General features: G+C 39.0%; 1 non-coding gene across 1 annotated transcript; it reads left to right on the forward strand.

Annotated features, from left to right (window-relative positions):
- Nucleotides 1-19,879: 19,879 nt before the first annotated feature.
- LOC148565411 (small nucleolar RNA R71) lies at nt 19,880-19,983 on the forward strand. The gene has a single exon (XR_015885039.1). It is a non-coding gene; the product is annotated as a small nucleolar RNA R71 (small nucleolar RNA).
- The last annotated feature ends 774 nt before the right edge of the window (nt 19,984-20,757 follow it).

Raw genomic sequence — 20,757 nt, forward strand, 5'->3', positions numbered from 1 at the left:
CCGATCTGAAGTTACTGTGGATCGAGCCATCATGATTCATAGCATCATGATTGGAGAGGAAGTAGAAGTTCATGAAGTCATCTCCCTTGAACTCTACAAAATAGCCGAAAAGCCCTCCCCCTTGGCAAAGCTAGCTTTCCCTCATCTTATTTGCCATCTATGCAATTCAGCTGGGATTGACATAGAGGGAGATATCCTCATTGATGAGGACAAGCCCATCACTAAGAAAAGGATGGAGCAAACAAGAGAGCCCACTCATTGAGCTCAAGAAACACGTGAGGAAGCTCATCATCAAGAAATCCCTGAGATACCTCAAGGGGATACATTTTCCTCCACACAATTATTGGGAGCAACTAAGGGTGGAAATGGAATTAGAGAAGATCAAAGAGCAATGAGGGAGGAGCAACAAAGACAAGGAAGAGAAATAGAAGAGCTCAAGGACATCATTGGTTCCTCAAGAAGGAAACGCCACCATCACTAAGGTGGACTCATTCCTTGTTCTTAAATTTTCTGTTTTTCATTTTTTTATGTTAAATGTTTATCTATGTTTGTGTCTTTATTACATGATCATTAGTGTCTAAGTGTCTATGCCTTAAAGTAGTGAATATGAATCCATCACCTCTCTTAAATGAAAAATGTTTTAAAAACAAAAGAACAAGAAGTACATGGTTTCAAATTCATCCTTGAAACTAGTTTAATTATTTTGATGTGGTGACAATACTTTTTGTTTTCTGAATGAATGCTTGAACAGTGCATATGTCTTTTGAAGTTTTTGTTTAAGAATGTTAAATATGTTGGCTCTTGAAAGAATGATGATAAGGAGAAATGTTATTTGATAACCTGAAAAATCATAAAAATGATTCTTGAGCAAGAAAAAGCAGTGAATACAAAAGCTTGCAGAAAAAATAGCGAAAAAAAAGAGAAAGAGAAAGAAAAAGCAAGCAGAAAAAGCCAAAAGCTCTTAAAACCAAAAGGCAAGAGCAAAAAGCCAATAACCCTTAAAACCAAAAGGCAAGGGTAAATAAAAAGGATCCCAAGGCTTTGAGCATCAGTGGATAGGAGGGCCTAAAGGAATAAAATCCTGGCCTAAGCGGCTAAACCAAGCTGTCCCTAACCATGTGCTTGTGGCGTGAAGGTGTCAAGTGAAAACTTGAGACTGAGCGGTTAAAGTCAAGGTCCAAAGCAAAAGAAGAGTGTGCTTAAGAACCCTGGACACCTCTAATTGGGGACTTTAGCAAAGCTGAGTCACAATCTGAAAAGGTTCACCCAATTATGTGTCTGTGGCATTTATGTATCCGGTGGTAATACTGGAAAACAAAGTGCTTAGGGCCACGGCCAAGACTCATAAAGTAGCTGTGTTCAAGAATCAACATACTGAACTAGGAGAATCAATAACACTATCTGAACTCTGAGTTCCTATAGATGCCAATCATTCTGAACCTCAATGGATAAAGTGAGATGCTAAAACTATTCAAGAGGCAAAAAGCTACAAGTCCCGCTCATCTGATTGGAGCTATGTTTCATTGATATTTTGGAATTTATAGTATATTCTCCTCTTTTTATCCTATTTGATTTTCAGTTGCTTGGGGACAAGCAACAATTTAAGTTTGGTGTTGTGATGAGCGGATAATTTATACGCTTTTTGGCATTATTTTTAGTATGTTTTTAGTAGGATCTAGTTACTTTTAGGGATGTTTTCATTATTTTTTATGTTAAATTCACATTTCTAGAATTTACTATGAGTTTGTGTGTTTTTCTGTGATTTCAGATATTTTCTGGCTGAAATTGAGGGACTTGAGCAAAAATCATATTCAGAGGTAGAAGAAGGACTGCTGATGCTGTTGGATTCTGACCTTCCTGCACTCAAAATGGATTTTCTGGATCTACAGAACTCAAAATGGCGCGATTCCAATTGCGTTGCAAAGTAGACATCCAGGGCTTTTCATTAATATATAGTAGTTCATACTTTGGCCTAGTTTAGAGGATGCAAAAGGGCATTGAACGCCAGTTCTATGCTGCAGTCTGGAGTTAAACGCCAGAAACACGTCACAAACCAGAGTTGAACGCCAGAAACACGTTACAAACTGGCGTTCAACTCCAAGAATGACCTCTCCACGTGTAAACTTCAAGCTCAGCCCAAGCACACACCAAGTGGGCCCCGGAAGTGGATTTATGCATCAATTACTTACTTCTGTAAACCCTAGTAACTAGTTTAGTATAAATAGGACTTTTTACTATTGTATTAAGGATCTTTGATCAGTTTTATGCTATCTTAGACTTTCATGGGGGCTGGCCATTCGGCCATACCTGGACCATTATCACTTATGTATTTTCAAACGGTAGAGTTTCTGCACTCCATAGATTAAGGTGTGGAGCTCTGTTGTTCCTCATGATTTAATGCAAAGTACTACTATTTTCTATTCAATTCAACTTATTCCGCTTCTAAGATATCCATTCACACCCAAGAACATGATGAATGTGATGATTATGTGACGCTCATCATCATTCTCACTTATGAACGCGTGCCTAACAAACACTTTCGTTCTACATGCAAACAAGCTAGAATTAGTATCCCTTAGATATCTAATACAGGGGACCGAGTCCGAGATATTAGAATCTTCGTGGTATAAGTTAGAACCCATGGATGGTCATTCCTGAGATCTGGAAAGTCTAAACCTTGTCTGTGGTATTCCGAGTAGGATCTAGGAAGGGATGGCTGTGACGAACTTCAAACTCGCGAGTACTGGGCGTAGTGACAGACGCAATAGGAGGGTGAATCCTATTCCAGTATGATCGAGAACCTCCAGATGATTAGCCATGCCGTGACAGAGCATTTGGACCTTTTTCACAGAGAGGATGGGAAGTAGCCATTGACAACGGTGATGCCCTTACAGAAAGCTTGCCATGGAAAGGAGTAAGACTGATTGGATGAAGACAGCGGAAAAGCAGAGATTCAGAGGAACGAAAGCATCTCTATACGCTTATCTGAAATTCTCACCAATGAATTACATAAGTATTTCTATCTTTATTTTCTGTTTATTTATTATTATTATTCGAAAACTCCATAACCATTTGATATCCGCCTGACTGAAATTTACAAGATGACCATAGCTTGCTTCATACCAACAATCTCTGTGGGATCGACCCTTACTCACGTAAGGTTTTATTACTTGGACGACTCAGTGCACTTACTGGTTAGTTGTATCGAAGTTGTGACAAATTATAATTTAAGATTAGAGCACTAAGTTTTTGGAGCCATTACCAAAGGATCACAATTTCGTGCACCAACACCTCTGATCAGATCAAACAAAGAGGCTGGTTCTTTTTGGAGAGAAACCTAACTGAGGTCAATGCATCTTTGGTTAGGAAATTCTACTGCAATTACTTCAATACTTCCCTAGATGCAGTGAACCTTAGAAGGAAGACAATTCTGGTCACTGAAGAGGCCATTGAAGATGTTCTGAAACTTCTGCCTAAATCTGATCAGCTGGATGGATATCAAAAAGCTGAAGAGGATATGTGCTTCATGAAGTTTGATTGGGATGCAGTCAAGGCCCGGATAGCCCTTGACCCGACCGTTCCTTAGATTATGGGTCAGACCACCACCATGCCAAAGGGAATCAAGCAGATTTACCTGAATGATGAGGCTCGGCTATGGCATCAGATACTTAGCAACTTCATTATGTCGAGTACTCACGAGACTGAGATACCAGCCGCTATGATCACCCTCCTATGGTGTGTGATGGAGGGTAAGGACCTGTACCTGCCACGCTTTATCCGGTACTATATGGCCAGGGTCCACGTCCGAGGCACTCTTCCCTTTCCTTATCTGATTACACAGCTAGGACGTCGAGCTGACGTGCCTTGGGAGGATGCTGATGAGAAGCCACCTGCTGCAGAATGCAAGAAGATTATCCCGCACAGCAGGAACTTTCTGGTTTTGGGCTACAGACCTCCATTCCTCACTGCTACTACTGAGACAGCCACACCATCTGCCGGCCCCTCTTCTTCCACAGCTACCCCAGCTATCCCTGCCACCACCACTGCACCTCCACCTGCCCCAGAGCCCATCTATCATCTAGTGCACTGCATGTTTCGACAACTTGACCAGATGGAGCGTCGCAACAAGCGACGCTATGAGCACCTGAAGCTGATGATACGATCTGGCGACATCCCCTCCGAGCCTGACACACCATCTGAGGTATCTGAGGAGGAGGCGGATGATCACAAGGCAGAGACCCATCCCCAGAGCGAGGCTACACAGGCAGGCACAGAGCAGGTCGCATCACATCAGGAGGCTCCGCCTTAGATTCAAGCTGTAGACCCCGAGATCCCTATCCAGTCACCACCTCCTCTGCAGCAGGCAGCTCCTCAGACCACCACTACAGAGACTCCAGCTACCCACCCTTCCAGTGATGACACCCCTTCACACCCTGCTTGAGTGAGCATCGGGGACGATGCTACATTTTAAGTGTGGGGAGGTCGCCATCTCTGGCGTATTTTTTTTGGTGAACCACTACATACTTTTTTTATTTATTTTGCTACTTTTCTGTATTTTTCTTTTTATTTTTATTTTTCTTTTCTCAGTACTTATATATTGCTACTTTCGTGTATTTTTACTCTATTTCTACATGTTGCATTTTAGTTCATATTTTAGCCATTTAGTTTAGTTGCAATTCTAACTTATTAGTTATAGAAATTGTGGATTAATTAGTATAGTTTACCCTTTTTAGCATGAGATAGCTTAGTTTGAATTGAAAAATATAAAAAGAAAGTAAACTAGGAACTTGAACATAATAGAAACAATCCACACACCTTGTATATATAGCATTACATGTTAGTTAGTTAACAACATTTTATCAAGGAGAAACACTAGAACTTTAAAGCCACCTTAAGTTTTACATTGAGAATAATGGGAATTTTTAACTAAACCTGCATGACATACATAACTGATAAATAATTTTTGAGCTAGAGAACACACAGCCTGTGAGTTTTGAGCTTAATTGTATGATTACATTCAAACCATAATATTTTATTCCTGTGTGTTCCACCATTCTTTTGTATTCTGGTGTTCTTTACTTTGTTTTAATCTATATGTCCGATTATAGAATGGAAATACATACCAAGAGAGTGATTGAGGCCATTATTTGATTTTAGCTCACTTATCCCAAAATAGCTTACCTTTTACATCACCCTTGTTAGCCCCCTTGAGCCTTTAAATCCCCTTTTATTCTATAAACCACATTACTAGCCTTAAGCAGAAAAACAAAATAAAAATCCCAAGTTGAATCCTTGGTTAGCTTAAGATAGAAATTGTGTATGGTTTACATGTGGGAAACCTATTGGGAACATGGATGATAAAAACAAAAGGTAGAAAAGTTGAAAAGAATAAAATAATTCAAAATAAAAGATTTGGGAAGCATGCTCATGTAAAATCAAAATAATTGAATTACCACGTGCATTAAATTTTTTTTTTTAATTTTCAGTATTTAAATACAGGGGACACAAAAGGATTCCCCAAATGCAAAATAAAGCAATGCACATGGGATAAAAATAATAAACATTGAAACATGAGCATGTAACATCAAAAGTGAGAAAATATGGGAAAATAGGTAAAGAAGCTTTGCTTTAGAAAGTATGTATGTTAGGTGAGATCTTAGACTAATTAAGGATTCACTTATTAGCTCACTTAACCTTATACATATACCCTTACCTCTACCTTGGCCCCATTACAACCTTAATTAAAGACCTCATGACTTTTGTATGTCTATATTCTATAATTGTTGATTGGTTAGATGAAGAACAAAGTTGTAGAAAGAAAGGATAAAAAGAAGAATAGAGTGATTAACCCAATAAACACTGAGTGACTAGAGAGTAAACACAAAATCCAGTAAGGGTTCAATAGCTCATTAACATATATCTCTGCTTAAATTATTAATTGTCTTGCAAGTTTATAAAATATTTTTCTCTCCCATCTCAATTGTAAAGGCACTTTAGGTAGTTGCATTTAGATTAGATTGTATTGCATGACATTCCACCACTTCAACCTAACATTACTCTTGGACTTAGCATGAGGACATGCTATTGTTTAAGTGTGGGGAGGTTGATAAACCCATATTTTATGATATATTTTGTGCTTAGTTTGAGTGATTTATTCAATCCTTCACCCACTTATTCATATTAATTGCATGGTTTTACTTTTCCTTCCTCATTATGTGATGTATGTGAAAAACATGTTTCCTATGCTTTAAAATTAATTATTTTAATTACCTTTAATTCCATTCGATGCCGTGATTAGTGTGTTGAGTAGTTTCAGATCTTCTAAGGCAGGAATGACTTAAAGGATGGAAATGAAACATACAAAAATGGAAGAAAAATACAAAACGGAGTTTTTAGAGAGATTGGCATCCACGCGATTGCATGGACGACGCGGACGCATGCCAAGCGCAAAGAAGCAGCGACGCGGCTGCATGACTGACGCGACCGCGCGCCTTAAGCAGAACACATATGACGCGGTCGCATGACTGACGCGACGACGTGACAAGGAAAACTCCAAATGACGCGACCGCGTGACCCACGCGGACGCGTGACAGAGGCCACGCACTAGAAATTGCAGAAAATGCCCCCAGCGAATTCTGAAGCCCTTTTTGGCCCAAATCCAAGTCCAGAAGGCATAGACCAGAGGTTATGAAGTGAGGGAATGCATCTGTTCAAAGAGAGTCTCCACTTTAGTTAGTTTACATGATTTAGATTTAGTTTTAAGAGAGAGGTTCTCTCCTCTCTCTTCTCTCCTTAGGATTAGGATTTAGGATTTCTCTTAGTTTTAGGAGTGACTCTCGATCCCAGGTTCAATGTTCTTTTACTTTATATTTATCTCTTACTTTCTGATACTTTAATGCTTATATTAGTTATGTTGCCTATTTGGCTTATGCTACATTCATGTTATGATTAATGTTATTTGAGGTATTTCAGTTTAATATTGCTTTCTCTTATTTACATTATTGTTATTCCCATCTGAAGACATTTTCATTCCGGTATATTTACTTTCCTCCTTTTGGTCTTGGTTAAGAAATCGGTAACTCAGGAGTTATCAAACTCAAACATGATTGATAATTGTTATCTTTGTTAATTGAATTGAACTTCAATAATCCCAATCTTTTCTTAGGAAATAAATAGGATTCGAAGATCAAACCAATTAATCCCTTGACCTTCCTTTATCTTAGTAAAGGTTAACAAAGTGGAATTAAGATTCGATTCTCATCATCATTGATAAGGATAGCTAGGATAGGACCCCTAATTTCTCATACCTTGCCAAAAGTTTATTTATAGTCATTTATTTATTTTACTTGCCATTTAAATTACTTATTCTTCATTTACTTTAATTGCTAATTAAGCTATTCACTCCTCATTCTCAAAACCCCAATTCACAACCTCCATAACCAATAATAAGAACATACTTCCCTGCAGTTCCTTGAGAAGACGACCCGAGGTTTGAATACTTCGGTTATCAATTTATTTAGGGGTTTGTTACTTGTGATAACCAAAACGTTTGTAAGAAAGGTTGATTGCTTGGTTTAGTAACTATACTTACAACGAGAGTTTACTATAACCTCTAAACCATCAATCTCCACTTCTTTCAAAGACCTATCCATTACACAGGGAGTCACCATGTGAAGTATTCCAAATCCTCATTTCTTCATGAATTCTCTACTTTGCATGCTTTTTCTTCACTTTTTTAATCCAATCTTTGTCTTCTAAGCCTAAAATCACTCAACAAACACATCAAGACAACAAATAGAATTAAAGTAAATTAAATTTAGCAAATTAAAGGCTTAAAAAGTATGTTTTCACTCTTAAGCTCAATTTAAGAGAAATTCACAAAATTATGCTATTTTATTGAATAAATGTGAGATAAGTTGATAAAATTCACTAAATTCAACACAACATAAACCCTAAAATTAGGATTTATCACCATCCCCGTACTAATCCCTTCGTGGTCACCCGTTTTCGGCCTCTTACGCTTTTGATAAAGCTTCAGAATTGGAATCTCCTAAAGCTTGTCATCCCTGGTAGGCCCCTTTTAAACAATCTCTTGTCAGACCGTTTGAGAGCTCGAGACAGAAGCCGCGCAGAGGGGTTGACTGAGAGGACCCCTCAACTCCAGTCTCCACAAAAGCTTGCTTCAAGCGCTGTAAAGTAGTCAGCCCATCAGCCATCCCAACTACAAGGCAAGGGAAATAGGAAATTAATTAAGTTACATAATCGGAATACAAAACACACAAACACAAAAAAAAAAAACAAGCAAAAACTTACAAACGTAAGATCAACCCGCCTCGAGATCCCCCATCACGTCACGAGGGTTTAGAGGATGATTCCTAAAAAGAGCTAACAAGACGTCGGCAAACTCTTTATTTTCAGGTGTCAACCCCTTAATGCGAGAGCATCTTATACCCTTTTTCCTTCATTTTCTAGTTGTTTTTAGTTAGATTTTATTAAGTTTTATTATGTTTTAGTGCAAAAATTCTCTTTAGATGCTACTTTGAGTTTTTATTGTGTTTTTATGATTTTAGGTAAATTTTGGGCGAATTCGGCAGAATCTTGTTCAAAGACGAAGAAAGGATAGCAGATGCTGTCAATCCTGACCTCCTTGCATTCCAACGAGCATAATTTGAGCTACAAAGATCCAATTGACCCGGTCTTAACATCATTAGAAATCTAACTTTTAGAGCTTTCCAACGATATATGATAGTTTATACTTCTCTTCTAGAATCACTGTCAAATCTGGTGCTAAACGCCGAGCCTAGCGTTTAGCGCCCAAGAAGGATAGAACCAGCACCCCTTCCCGGTGCTGAACACCTGTTTTGGGCGCTGAATGCCCACCAAAACGCCATAATTGCCCATTCCCGGTGCTGAACGCCCATTTTGGTGTTAAACGCCAGTAGTACGGGTCCCACCTCACTCATGAAGCATCTTTAGTTGGATTTAGCTCTTAATTGTTATCTTATCTTTTATTTTTGTAATTTTTATTTACAAACAATACATTTTACGATTAGAATTCAATATCTTATCTTAGTTTCCAATCAAAAGATTTTATTTAATCTTGATTTGATTTTTGTTTTGATTTAGTTTTGAATTTGAATTCTAGGTTTAGTCTTAGAGGTTTTTACTATAAATAGAAGACTTCCTTCCTCCTGAGGAGCATGCCTCCCGGGAGGGGAGACATTTGGAACCAAACATATCTTCTATACTTTTTACTCTGTTTTCTTTGTAAGTCATGAGCAACTAAACCTCCTGGTTAAGGTTAGGAGCTCTATTTATTTCTATGGATTAACATCATTACTTTTCTATTTAAATATATGTTTTATTCAGTTCTAAGGTGTGTTTTTGTTCTTCATCTAAATGAAACTGCGTAGAACGGTGATGACAAGTCATCTTATGCTAGTTTTACAAGCATTTTCATTTGTTTCATTAGGTTTTATGAACTTTCTTGCACAATAAATAAGTGATTGGAGTGGAATTTTATGTTTATTTTGATTCAATCAAACATCATTTATTTTATACAAAATCATGAGATTTATACAAGAATTAAGTGATTATTATGAATGATGCAAGTTCTTATAATTTTTGGTGAGACTTTGATTGCCTTTTTGATTGAATTCAGGTGAGAAAATGAAGAAAAAGAGAAGCAATGCAGAATAACGTTGCGTTCAAAGAAAGAACGCCATGCTCAGTAGCGACGCGCACGCGCACGCGCACGGGACGCCTACGCGTCAGGGACAATTTTCGAAGACCCACGCATACGCGTGCATGACGCGTACGCGTGAAAGTGGTTGGCGCTCGTTTTTAAAGAGAGCGCTACGTTCATTAAGACAGCGTTTTTGGGCACATTCAAATTTGGAATTGAAATTTCGCAGCCGACGCGCACGCGTGCATGACGCGCACGCGTCGATGGAGAATTTGGAAGGTAGCACACGAATGCGTGGGTGGCGCTAAAGCTTGGATTTGATAGTTTGCTAACCACGCACACGCTTGCATGACGCTCACGCATGGGCAGCGTTCATTAAGCAAACGTAGCACTCAATAAGAGAACGCTAACAAAGACGCGTACGAGTGAATATGGCGCGCAAGCATGATGGAAGCTGAAGATGGCAAGGACGCGTACGCGTACGTGATGAGTACGCGTCGATGAGCAAAACTGCGAGGGGACGCGCGAGCGCAGTAGACGCGTACGCGTGGGTGAATGAACGCTGCGCTCACTTAGAGAATGCAACGTTCCCCTAGAAGCTGCAATCAAGCATCCAATTCTGATCCACTTCTTCACAGGCCAAAAAGCCCACTCCAAGTACTTGAGGACTGAAATAGAAAGTGTATAAAGAGAAGAAAATTTGATTTCATTAGGACTTTCACCTTTTACTTTTTTTTTAATTTTGGCTCATCTTCTTTAGCTCTTCTTTTAGGAATTGGGTAGAGTTGGGGGAATCGGAATTTAGCTTGCTTTCTATTTTCCTTCTATTATTGATCTTTTGTATTTTCTCTTCTGTTTTTGGCACTGGAGTTTCCTTCTACTTTTCTGCTGTTATTTTTAGAATTCGAGAATTGGAGATCGGATCTGATTTCTCTTTTCTGTTTTCTTGATCCGAAATTTTTCTTTCTGTTCTTTTCTTCTTTGGCACTTTTTGTTTCCTGTAAAAGGATTGAGAATCTGATCTAAATTTTCTTCTCTATTCATTTTTCTTCTGCAATTTTCTTTATGTTTTAGTAGTTTAAATCGGATCTAAGTCTTAATTCTAGTTTTCATCTTCTACACTTTGTTCTCTGATTTATCACAGTTTACATTTTCCAGTTCTGTTTTGATCCCCAACACCCAAATCCCTTTATTATTCATGCAATTTAAGTTTCTTAGCAGTTTAGATTCTGCAAATTTAAATTACTTGCACTTTAAGTTTCAGTTATTTACCTTTCTTGCAATTTAAGTTTCAGCATTTTAATTTTTGCACTTTAAGTTTCTGCAATTTACTTCTTCTGCACTTTAAGTTTCTGCCAATTTACCTTCTACACTTGATACCTTATGCAATTTACATTCTGTTAATCAAATTTCACCAAATTCATCAAATATTCGCTTAACTAAATTCATCAACATACTAAAGTTGCTCAATCCATTAATCCCTGTGGGATCGACCTCACTTATGTGAGTTTTACTACTTGATACGACCCGGTACACTTGCTGGTAAGTTTGTGTGGAATCATTTTTCCCTCATCAAACGGAAGTATGACATTTTTCTACATGAGTTTCTGTGATACTCTGACGAAGGTCGCTTGAGCTACAGCTTGAAAACATTCCTCCTAAACTGTAATTTATGTGGGATAATTAGATATGTGACATATAATCCGGTTAGCCTTGGGTAATTGAGGTTTTTGTGGCGCTAAACTAGTTTTTTTTTAACTTCACCCTCTAATCCGAAAGGACTAACCTTGTCTGTGGCATTTTAGTAGGATTGGAGGAGATTAAATTGCTAGGGAAATAGGGTTTAATCACTTACGGTTTGCCATAAAATGAACCATTCATTGTAAAGTAGTTAGTAAGAAATATTAATTCGGAATGGTAAACATCTCCAAGACCATAACTGTTTTCTTTATATTGATCTTCACCAATCTTTACTGCTTTTCTTTACTTTCTTGTTTTATGCGCCTACAATAACAACTCTCTTTACTTTTCGCCTGACTAAGTCCAGCAAGATAACTATTGCTTGCTCAATCCAAAAATTCTCGTGGGATCGACCCTCACTCACCTGAGGTATTACTTGGACGACTTGGTACACTTGCCAGTGAAGTTGTGCGAGTTCTAATTTTCCGCACCACTCCTCATAGGTCACCCCCGTCATGTAGGAAGCCCCGACACCAAATTTCAAATATAGACAAATCTGGTGCTCCCCCTCTGGCGACAACTAAAAAGGGTGACAACCCTCGATAGGTCGGACCTTAAAGTACTCCAACTTGAACCCATGAAATGAGTCCTCAAACAAGTCGATGAGTCGGCGGTTCGTCTGGGCCCGGAAAGAAATATACCATTTCCTATGTTTTCCCTCCTTATACAGAATGGTCAACAGAAAGAAAAACAAGAAAACATTGACCCGAGCCGGCAACTCTAAAAAATTACAGACTAGTTTAAAAGTCCGAATAGTCGCCCAACTGTTTGGATGAAGTTGAGACGGCGCAGTCGAAACCCGATTCAGGAGAGCCATCTAGAATTCGAAAACGGGTAGCGAACCCCTAACTTAGTGAACAAAGGCTATTGCACCCAAATCCAGTCCAAGACACGAGGGGAGTGCATGTTGAGATAGCAAACCCTTTTATTTTCATCGGCAAGCACCAATTCATACCGCCTTGCCGCCTCACCGTCTAATACAGCTCCTTCATCGCGGAGCCTCTGATGGTCCCCCTCATCCAACCAGGAGGGCGTGCCAGAAACATCAGACGTTACCCAGTGGTAACGATTAGACACACTGGTGCACGAAATTGTGATTCACACTTTTCACAACTCCGATGCAACTAATCAGCAAGTGCACTGGGTCGTCCAAGTAATACCTTACGTGAGTAAGGGTCGATCCCACGGAGATTGTCGGCTTGAAGCAAGGTATGGTCATCCTTGAAATCTTAGTCAGGCAGATTCAAATGGTTATAAGGTTTTGATAATTAAAAGATAAATAAAACAGAAAATAAGATAGCAAAACTTATGTAATTCATTAGTGAAATTTCAGATAAGCGTATGGAGATGCTTTGTTGCTTCTGAACCTCTACTTTCCTACTGCCTTCTTCCAACCGTGTGTTACCTCCTTCCATGGCAAGCTGTATGATCCTCTCAGATGAAAATAATTCCATATGCGCTGATAAACCACTATTTTATGGTTTATCTTGTGCTCAATTGAGTGGATTTCATCAACTCTTTACCCACTTATTCATAATATTTGCATGGTTTTATATTTCCTTCCTGATTTTGTGCTATTAGATGCCTTGATATGTGTGTTAAGTGTTTTCAGAGATTACAGGACAGGAATGGTTCAGAGGATGGAAAGGAAGCATGCAAAAGTGGAAGAAATACAATAAGTTGGAGAAATTGCTAAGCTGTCCAGCCTGACCTCTTCGCACTCAAACGGCTATAACTTTAGCTACAGAGGTCCAAATGACGCAGTTCCAATTGCATTGGAAAGCTAAAGTTCGGGGCTTCGATTTGATATATAATATAACATAGTTGCTTTGATGCTAGGTGACGCGAACGCGTGATCCACGCGGATGTGTTGCATCTGCGAACTTCAATCCCCGCGGCCGCGTGGACGACGCCTCCGCGTCACTTGTCCGCGACCTGAACGTACCAGAATACGCAGGGGGTGATTTTTGGGCTATTTTTAACCCAGTTTTTGGCCCAGAAAACACAGATTAGAGGCTATAAAGTGGGGGAATGCATCCATTCAGGGAGAGCTCGCCAATTTTCACTTTCCATGATTTAGATTTAGTTTGAGAGAGGTTCTCTCCTCTCTCTCTTAGGATTAGGATTTAGGACTTCTCTTAGTTTTTAAGAGTAACTCTCGATCCAGTTTTAGTATTTACTTTAATTTATGTTTCTATGCTACTTTTACTTTAATGCTTTTATTCGTATCTATAAATGTTGCCAATTTGGCTATGAACCATTTCCATGTTATGATTTGAATTAATAATTATTTGAGGTGTTTCAGTTACTGATTGCTTTCTCTTTAATTTGTGTTACCATTGCTTTCCATCTGAGAAAATTTTTATTCCAACAATCTTACTTTTTCCCGTTTTGGTCTTAGTTAAGAAATCAGTAACTCAACATTATCAAACTCAACATAACTGATAATCGCTATCTTGCTAATTGAACTGAACTTCAATAATCCCAACTTTTTCTTAGGAATTAAATAGGATTCGAAGGTCAAACTAATTAGTCCCTTGACTTTCCTTTGCTTTAGTAAAGGTTAACTAAGTGGAATTTAGATTCAACTTTCATTATTATTGAGAGAGATAATTAAGTTGGACTTCCAATTTCTCTTACCTTGCCAAAAGTTTGCTTTAGAGTTTTATTTATTTTAATTGCCATTTACTTTACTTGTCATTTAAATCACTAGCTTCTCATCCTCTAAACTCTGATTACAACCTTTATAGCCAATAATAAGAACATACTTCCTTGCAGTTCCTTGAGAAGACGACCCGAGGTTTGAATACTCGGTTAACAATTTTTAAGGGGTTTGTTACTTGTGACAACCAAAACGTTTGTAAGAAAGGTTGATTGCTTGGTTTAGTAACTATACTTACAACAAGTATTCGTTATAACTTCTAAACCATCAATCTTCAGTTCTTTCATGCGCTGTCACCGCACGGCTAATCATCTGTCGGTTTTTGCTAGCGTCGGAATAGGACCATTGTCCTTTTGCACACTGTCACTTACGCCCCACATTCGTAGGTTTGAAGCTCGTCACAGTCATCCCTTCCCAGATCCTGCTTGGAATACCACAGACAAGGTTTAGACTTTTCGGATCTCAGGAATGGCTGCCAATAATTCTAGCCTTTACCACGAAGGTTCTGATCTTATATTAGAAACCCAAGAGATATGCACTCAAGCTATTGCAGATAGAACGGAAGTGTTTGTCAGGCACGCGTTTATAAGTGAGAATGATGATGAGTGTCATGAATTATCACATTCATCAGGTTGAAGTGCGAGTGAATATCTTAGAAAAGAAGTAGGCATGAATTGAATAGAAAAACAGTAGTAATTGCATTAATTCATGAAGAACAGCAGAGCTCCACACCTTAATCTATGGGTGTAGAAACTCCACCGTTGAAAATACATAAGTAAAAGAGGTTTAGGCATGGCCGAATGGCCAGCCTCCATACCAAAGGTCTAAGGACTAAACGTCCAGAGATGATAAAAAGTGTCAAAATACAATAGTAAAAGGTCCTATTTATAATGAACTAGTAGCCTAGGGTTTACAGAAATAAGTAAATGATGCAGAAATTCACTTTCGGGACCCACTTGGTGTGTGCTTGGGCTGAGCATTGAAGCTTTCACATGCATAGGCTTTTCTTGGAGTTAAACTCCAGCTTTGGTGCCAGTTTGGGCGTTTAACTCCAATTCTGGTGCCAGTTTGGGCGTTTTACGCCAAAAATTTTAGGCTGACTTTGAACGCCAGTTTGGGCCATTAAATCTCGGGCAAAGTATGGACTATTATATATTTCTGGAAAGCCCAGAATGTCTAATTTTCAACGCAATTGAGAGCGTGCCAATTGAGCTTCTGTAGCTCCAGAAAATCCACTTCGAGTGTAGAGAGGTCAGAATCCAACAGCATCTGCAGTCCTTTTTCAGCCTCTGAATCAGATTTTTGCTCAAGTCCTTCAATTTTAGCCAAAAATACCTGAAATCACAGAAAAATACACAAACTCATAGTAAAATCTAGAAATGTGATTTTTAAATAAAAACTAATAAAATATAATAAAAACTAACTAAATCATACTAAAAACTACCTAAAAACAATGCTAAAAAGCGTATAAATTATCCGCTCATCACAACATCAAACTTAAATTGTTGCTTTTCCCCAAGCAGCTAAAAACAAAATAGGATAAAAAGAAAAGAATATAAAATAAATTCTGAAAACATCTATGAAGATCAGTCTTAATTAGATGAGCGGGGCTATTAGCTTTTTTGCTTCTGAATAGTTTTGGCATCTCAATTTATCCTTTAAAGTTCAGAATGATTGGCATCTATAGGAACTCAGAATCCAGATAGTGTTATTGATTCTCTTAGTTCAGTATGTTAATTCTTGAACACAGTTACTTTATGAGTCTTGGGTGAACCTTTTCAGATTGTGACTCAGCTTTGCTAAAGTTCCCAATTAGAGGTGTCCAGAGCTCTTAAGCACACTCTTTTTGCTTTGGACCACGACTTTAACCGCTCAGTCTCAAGCTTTTCACTTGACACCTTCACGCCACAAGCACATGGTTAGGGACAGCTTGGTTTAGCCGCTTAGGCCAGGATTTTATTCCTGTGGGTCCTCCTATCCATTAATGCTCAAAGCCTTGGATCCTTTTTCTACCCTTGCCTTTTGGTTTAAAGGGTTACTGGCTTTTTCTGCTTGCTTTTTCTTTTTCTTTCTTTTCTTTTTTTTTTCTTTATTTTTTTCGCAATGTTCTTCTTTTTTCTGCAAGCTTTTCACTGTTTTTTCTTGCTTCAAGAATCAATTTTATGATTTTTCAGATTATCAATAATATTTCTCCTTTTTTATTATTCTTTCAAGAGCCAACAATTTTAACATTCATAAACAACAAATTCAAAAATATGCACTGTTCAAGCATTCATTCAGAAAAACAAAAAGTATTGCCACCACATCAAAATAATTAAACTATTTTAAAATTCAAAATTCGTGTACTTCTTTTTCTTTTTCATCTAAAAGCATTTTTCATTTAAGAAAGGTGATGGATTCATAGGACATTCATAGCTTTAAGGCATAGACACTAGACACTAATGATCATGTAATAAAGACACAAATATAGACAAAACATAAAGCATAATTTTTGAAAAACAGAAAAATAAGAGCAAAGAAATTAAAGAACGGGTCCACCTTAGTGATGGCGGCTAGTTCTTCCTCTTGAAGATCTTATGGAGTGCTTGAGCTCCTCAATGTCTCTTCCTTGCCTTTGTTGCTCTTCCCTCATGGCTATTTGATCCTCTCTAATTTCATGGAGAATAATGGAGTGCTCTTGGTGCTCCATTTTTAGTTGCTCCATATTGGAACTCAGGTCTCCTAAGGAGGTGTTAATTTGCTCCCAATAGTTGTGTGGAGGAAAATGCATCCCTTGAGGCATCTCAGAGATTTCTTGATGAGGGACTTCCTCATGCTCTTGTTGAGGTCCATAAGTGGGCTCTCTTATTTGCTCCATCCTCTTTTTAGTGATGGGCTTGTCCTCTTCAATGAGGATGTCTTCTTCTATGACAACTCCAGCTAAATTGCATAGGTGACAGATGAGATGAAGGAAGGCTAACCTTGCCAAAATGGAGGTTTTGTCAGCCACTTTGTAGAATTCTAGAGATATGACCTCATGAACTTCTACTTCCTCTCCAATCATGATGCTATGGATCATGATAGCCCAGTCTATGGTAACTTCAGACCGGTTGCTAGTAGGAATGATTGAGCGTTGGATGAACTCCAACCATCCCCTAGCTACGAGTTTGAGATCAAGCCTTCTTAGTTGAACCAGCTTGCCTTTGGAGTCTCTTTTCCACTGAGCTCCTTCCACACATATGTCCATGAGGACTTGGTCCAACCTTTGATCAAAGTTGACCCTTCTAGTGTAGGGGTGTGCATCTCCTTGCATCATTGGCAAGTTGAATGCCAACCTTACATTTTTCGGACTGAAATCTAAGTATTTCCCCCAAACCATTGTAAGCCAATTCTTCGGGTTCGGGTTCACACTTTGATCATGGTTTTTGGTGACCCATGCATTAGCATAGAATCTTGAACCATTAAGATTCTGACTTGTTAAATGGGGTTGGTGAGAACTTCCCAACCTCTTTATCGAATCTCATGTCCGATCTCCGGATACTCATTCCTTTTGAGCATGAAAGGGACCTCAGGGATCACCTTCTTCTTGGCCATAACTTCATAGAAGTGGTCTTGATGGACCTTTGAGATGAATCTCTCCATCTCCCATGACTCAGAGGTGGAAGCTTTTGCCTTCCCTTTTCTCTTTCTAGAGGTTTCTCTGGCCTTAGGTGCCACAAATGGTTATGAAAAAACAAAAAGTGACACTTTTATCACACCAAACTTAGAAGGTTTTCTCGTCCTCGAGCAAAAGAAGAAAGAAGGAAGTAGAAGAAGAAGAAAATGGAGGAGATGGAGAAGTGTGAGTGGTTCGGCTAGGGGGGAAAGAAGTGTTTATGATGTGTGAAAATGAAGGAGGGATGAGGGGTTTATATAGGAGTAGAGAGATGGGTAGGGTTCATGTATTAGGGTTTTGGGTGTGGGAGGGAAAAGATTTGAATTTGAATCGTGAGGTGGGTGTTATGGGGAAAAGTGGTGGAGGTGATTGGTGAGGGATATTTGAGGAAGGGTGTTATGGGAAGTTGTGAAGAAGAGAGAGAGAGTTGAGGTAGGTGGGGATCCTGTGGGGTCCACAGATCCTGAGGTGTCAAGGATTTCTCATCCCTGCACCATTTTGGCATGTAAACGCCCCTTGTAGTGCCAATCCTGGTGTTAAACGCCAGGTTGCTGCCTATTTCTGGCATTTAACGCCACCTTTTCTTCCCTTTCTGGCATTAAATGCCAACTTGTTGCCCTTTTCTAGCGTTAAACGCCAGTCTGGTGCCCTTTTCTGGCGTTAAACGCCCAGAATGGTGCCAGACTGGGCGTTTAACGCCCATTCTGCTACCCTTACTAGCGTTTAAATGCCAGTAAATTCCTCCTCCAGGGTGTGCTGTTTTTAATGCTATTTTTTATTTTGCTTTGATTTTTGCAATTGTTTTTGTGACTCCACATCATCATCAACCTAAGGAAAACATAAAATAACAATAGAAATTTAACATAGATAAGTAAAAATTGGGTTGCCTCCCAACAAGTGCTTCTTTAATGTCAATAGCTTGACAGTGGGCTCTCATGGAGCCTCACAGATACTCAGAGCATGATGATGGCCTCCCAACACCAAACTTAGAGTGTGAATGTGGGGGCTCTGTTTGACTCTGCATTGAGAGAAGCTTGTCATGCTTCTTCTCCATGTGTACAGAAGGAGATTCTTTAGCTTTAAACACAAGGTAGTCCTCATTCACTTGAAGGACCAACTCTCTTCTGTCAACATCAATCACAGCTTTTGCTGTGGCTAGGAAGGGTCTGCCAAGGATGATGGATTCATCCTTATTATTCTAAGTGTCCAGTATTATGAAGTCAGCAGGGATGTAAGGCCTTCAACCTTTACCAAAACATCCTCTACATGTCCATAAGCCTGTTTCCTTGAATTGCTGCCATCTCTAGTGAGATTCTTGCAACTTACACCTCAAGGATCCCTAGTTTCTCTATTACAGAGAGAGGCATGAGGTTTATACTTGACCCTAGGTCACACAGAGCCTTCTCAAAGGTCATGGTGCCTATGGTACAAGGTATTAAGAACTTTCCAGGATCCTATTTCTTCTGAGGTAGTTTCAGTTGAACCTGATCATTAAGTTCATTGATGAGCAATGGGGGGTTCATCCTCCCAAGTCTCATTACCAAATAGCTTGGCATTCAGCTTCATGATTGCTCCCAGGTACTTAGCAACTTGCTCTTCAGTAATATCTTCATCCTCTTCAGAAGAAGAATACTCATCAGAGCTCATGAATGGCAGAAGTAGGTTCAATAGAATCTCTATGGTCTCTGTATGAGCTTCAGATTTTCTTGGTTCCTCAAAGGGGAACTCCTTGGAGGCCAGTGAACGTCCATTGAGGTCTTCCTCACTAGAAATCACTGCCTCTTCCTCCTTTGTGCATTCGGCCATATTGGTTATTTTTATGGCCTTGCACTCTCTCTTTGGATTCTCTTCTGTATTACTTGGGAGAGTGCTAGGAGGAGTTTCAGTAATTTTCTTACTCAGCTAACCCACTTGTCCCTCCAAATTTCTGATGGAGGACCTTTTTTCAGTCATGAAACTAAGAGTGGTCTTAGATAGATCAGAGACTACAGTTGCTAAGTCAGAGTGGCTCTGCTTAGAATTCTCTATCTATTGCTGAGAAGATGATGGAAAAGGTTTGCTATTACTAAGAGATCCTCCAATAGAGTTATCCAATGACATCTTGGATAGTTCAGACAGACCATCATTGAATATGCATATGATGCTCCATTCTGAAAGCATGCCAGAAGGACACCTTCTGATCAACTGCTTGTATCTTTCCCAAGCTTCATAGAGGGATTCGCCTTCCTTCTGTCTGAAGGTCTGGACTTCCACTCTAAGCTTACTCAGTTTTTCTGGTGGAAAGAACTTTGCTAAGAAGGCATTGACCAGCTTTTCCCAAGAGTTCAGGCTTTCTTTAGGTTGTGAGTCTAACCATGTCCTAGCTCTGTCTCTTACAGCAAAGGAAAAAAGCATAAGTCTGTAGATCTCAGGATTAACCCCATTGGTCTTAACAGTGTCACAGATTTGCAAAAATTCAGCTAAAAACTGATGAGGATCTTCCAATGAAAGTCCATGAAACTTGCAATTCTATTGCATTAGAGAAACTAATTGAGGCTTAAGCTCAAAGTTGTTTGCTCCAATTGCAGAAATTGAGATGCTCCTTCCATAGAAGTCAAAAGAGGGTGCAATAAAGTCACCAAGCATCTTCCTTGCATCTCCACCATTGTTGTTGGGTTCGGCCATGTCTTCTTCTTTTTCGAAAAAATTTGTCAGGTCCTCTCCAGAGTGTTGTGCTTTAGCTTCTCTTAGCTTCCTCTTCAAGGTCCTTTCAGGTTCCGGATCAGCTTCAACAAGAATGTTCTTATCCTTGCTCCTGCTCATATGAAAAAGAAGAGAATAGAAAAGAATAGGAATCCTCTATGTCACAGTATAGAGATTCCTTGAGGTGTCAGAGGAAACCAGGAATAGAGGGATAAGGTAGGTAGATAAGAATTCGAACATATGAAGAAGGAGAGAGAGTCCGATTTGCTAATTGAGGAGGATTGTTAGTCCTTAAATAGAAGAAGGTGAGAGGGGGAATTTTCGAAAATTTTTTAAAAGAAAAATAAAATTAAA

Source organism: Arachis ipaensis, chromosome B5 (genome assembly GCF_059453495.1).
Source record: "Arachis ipaensis isolate K30076 ecotype BB chromosome B5, ASM5945349v1, whole genome shotgun sequence".
In the NCBI taxonomy this organism is placed as follows: Eukaryota; Viridiplantae; Streptophyta; class Magnoliopsida; order Fabales; family Fabaceae; genus Arachis; species Arachis ipaensis.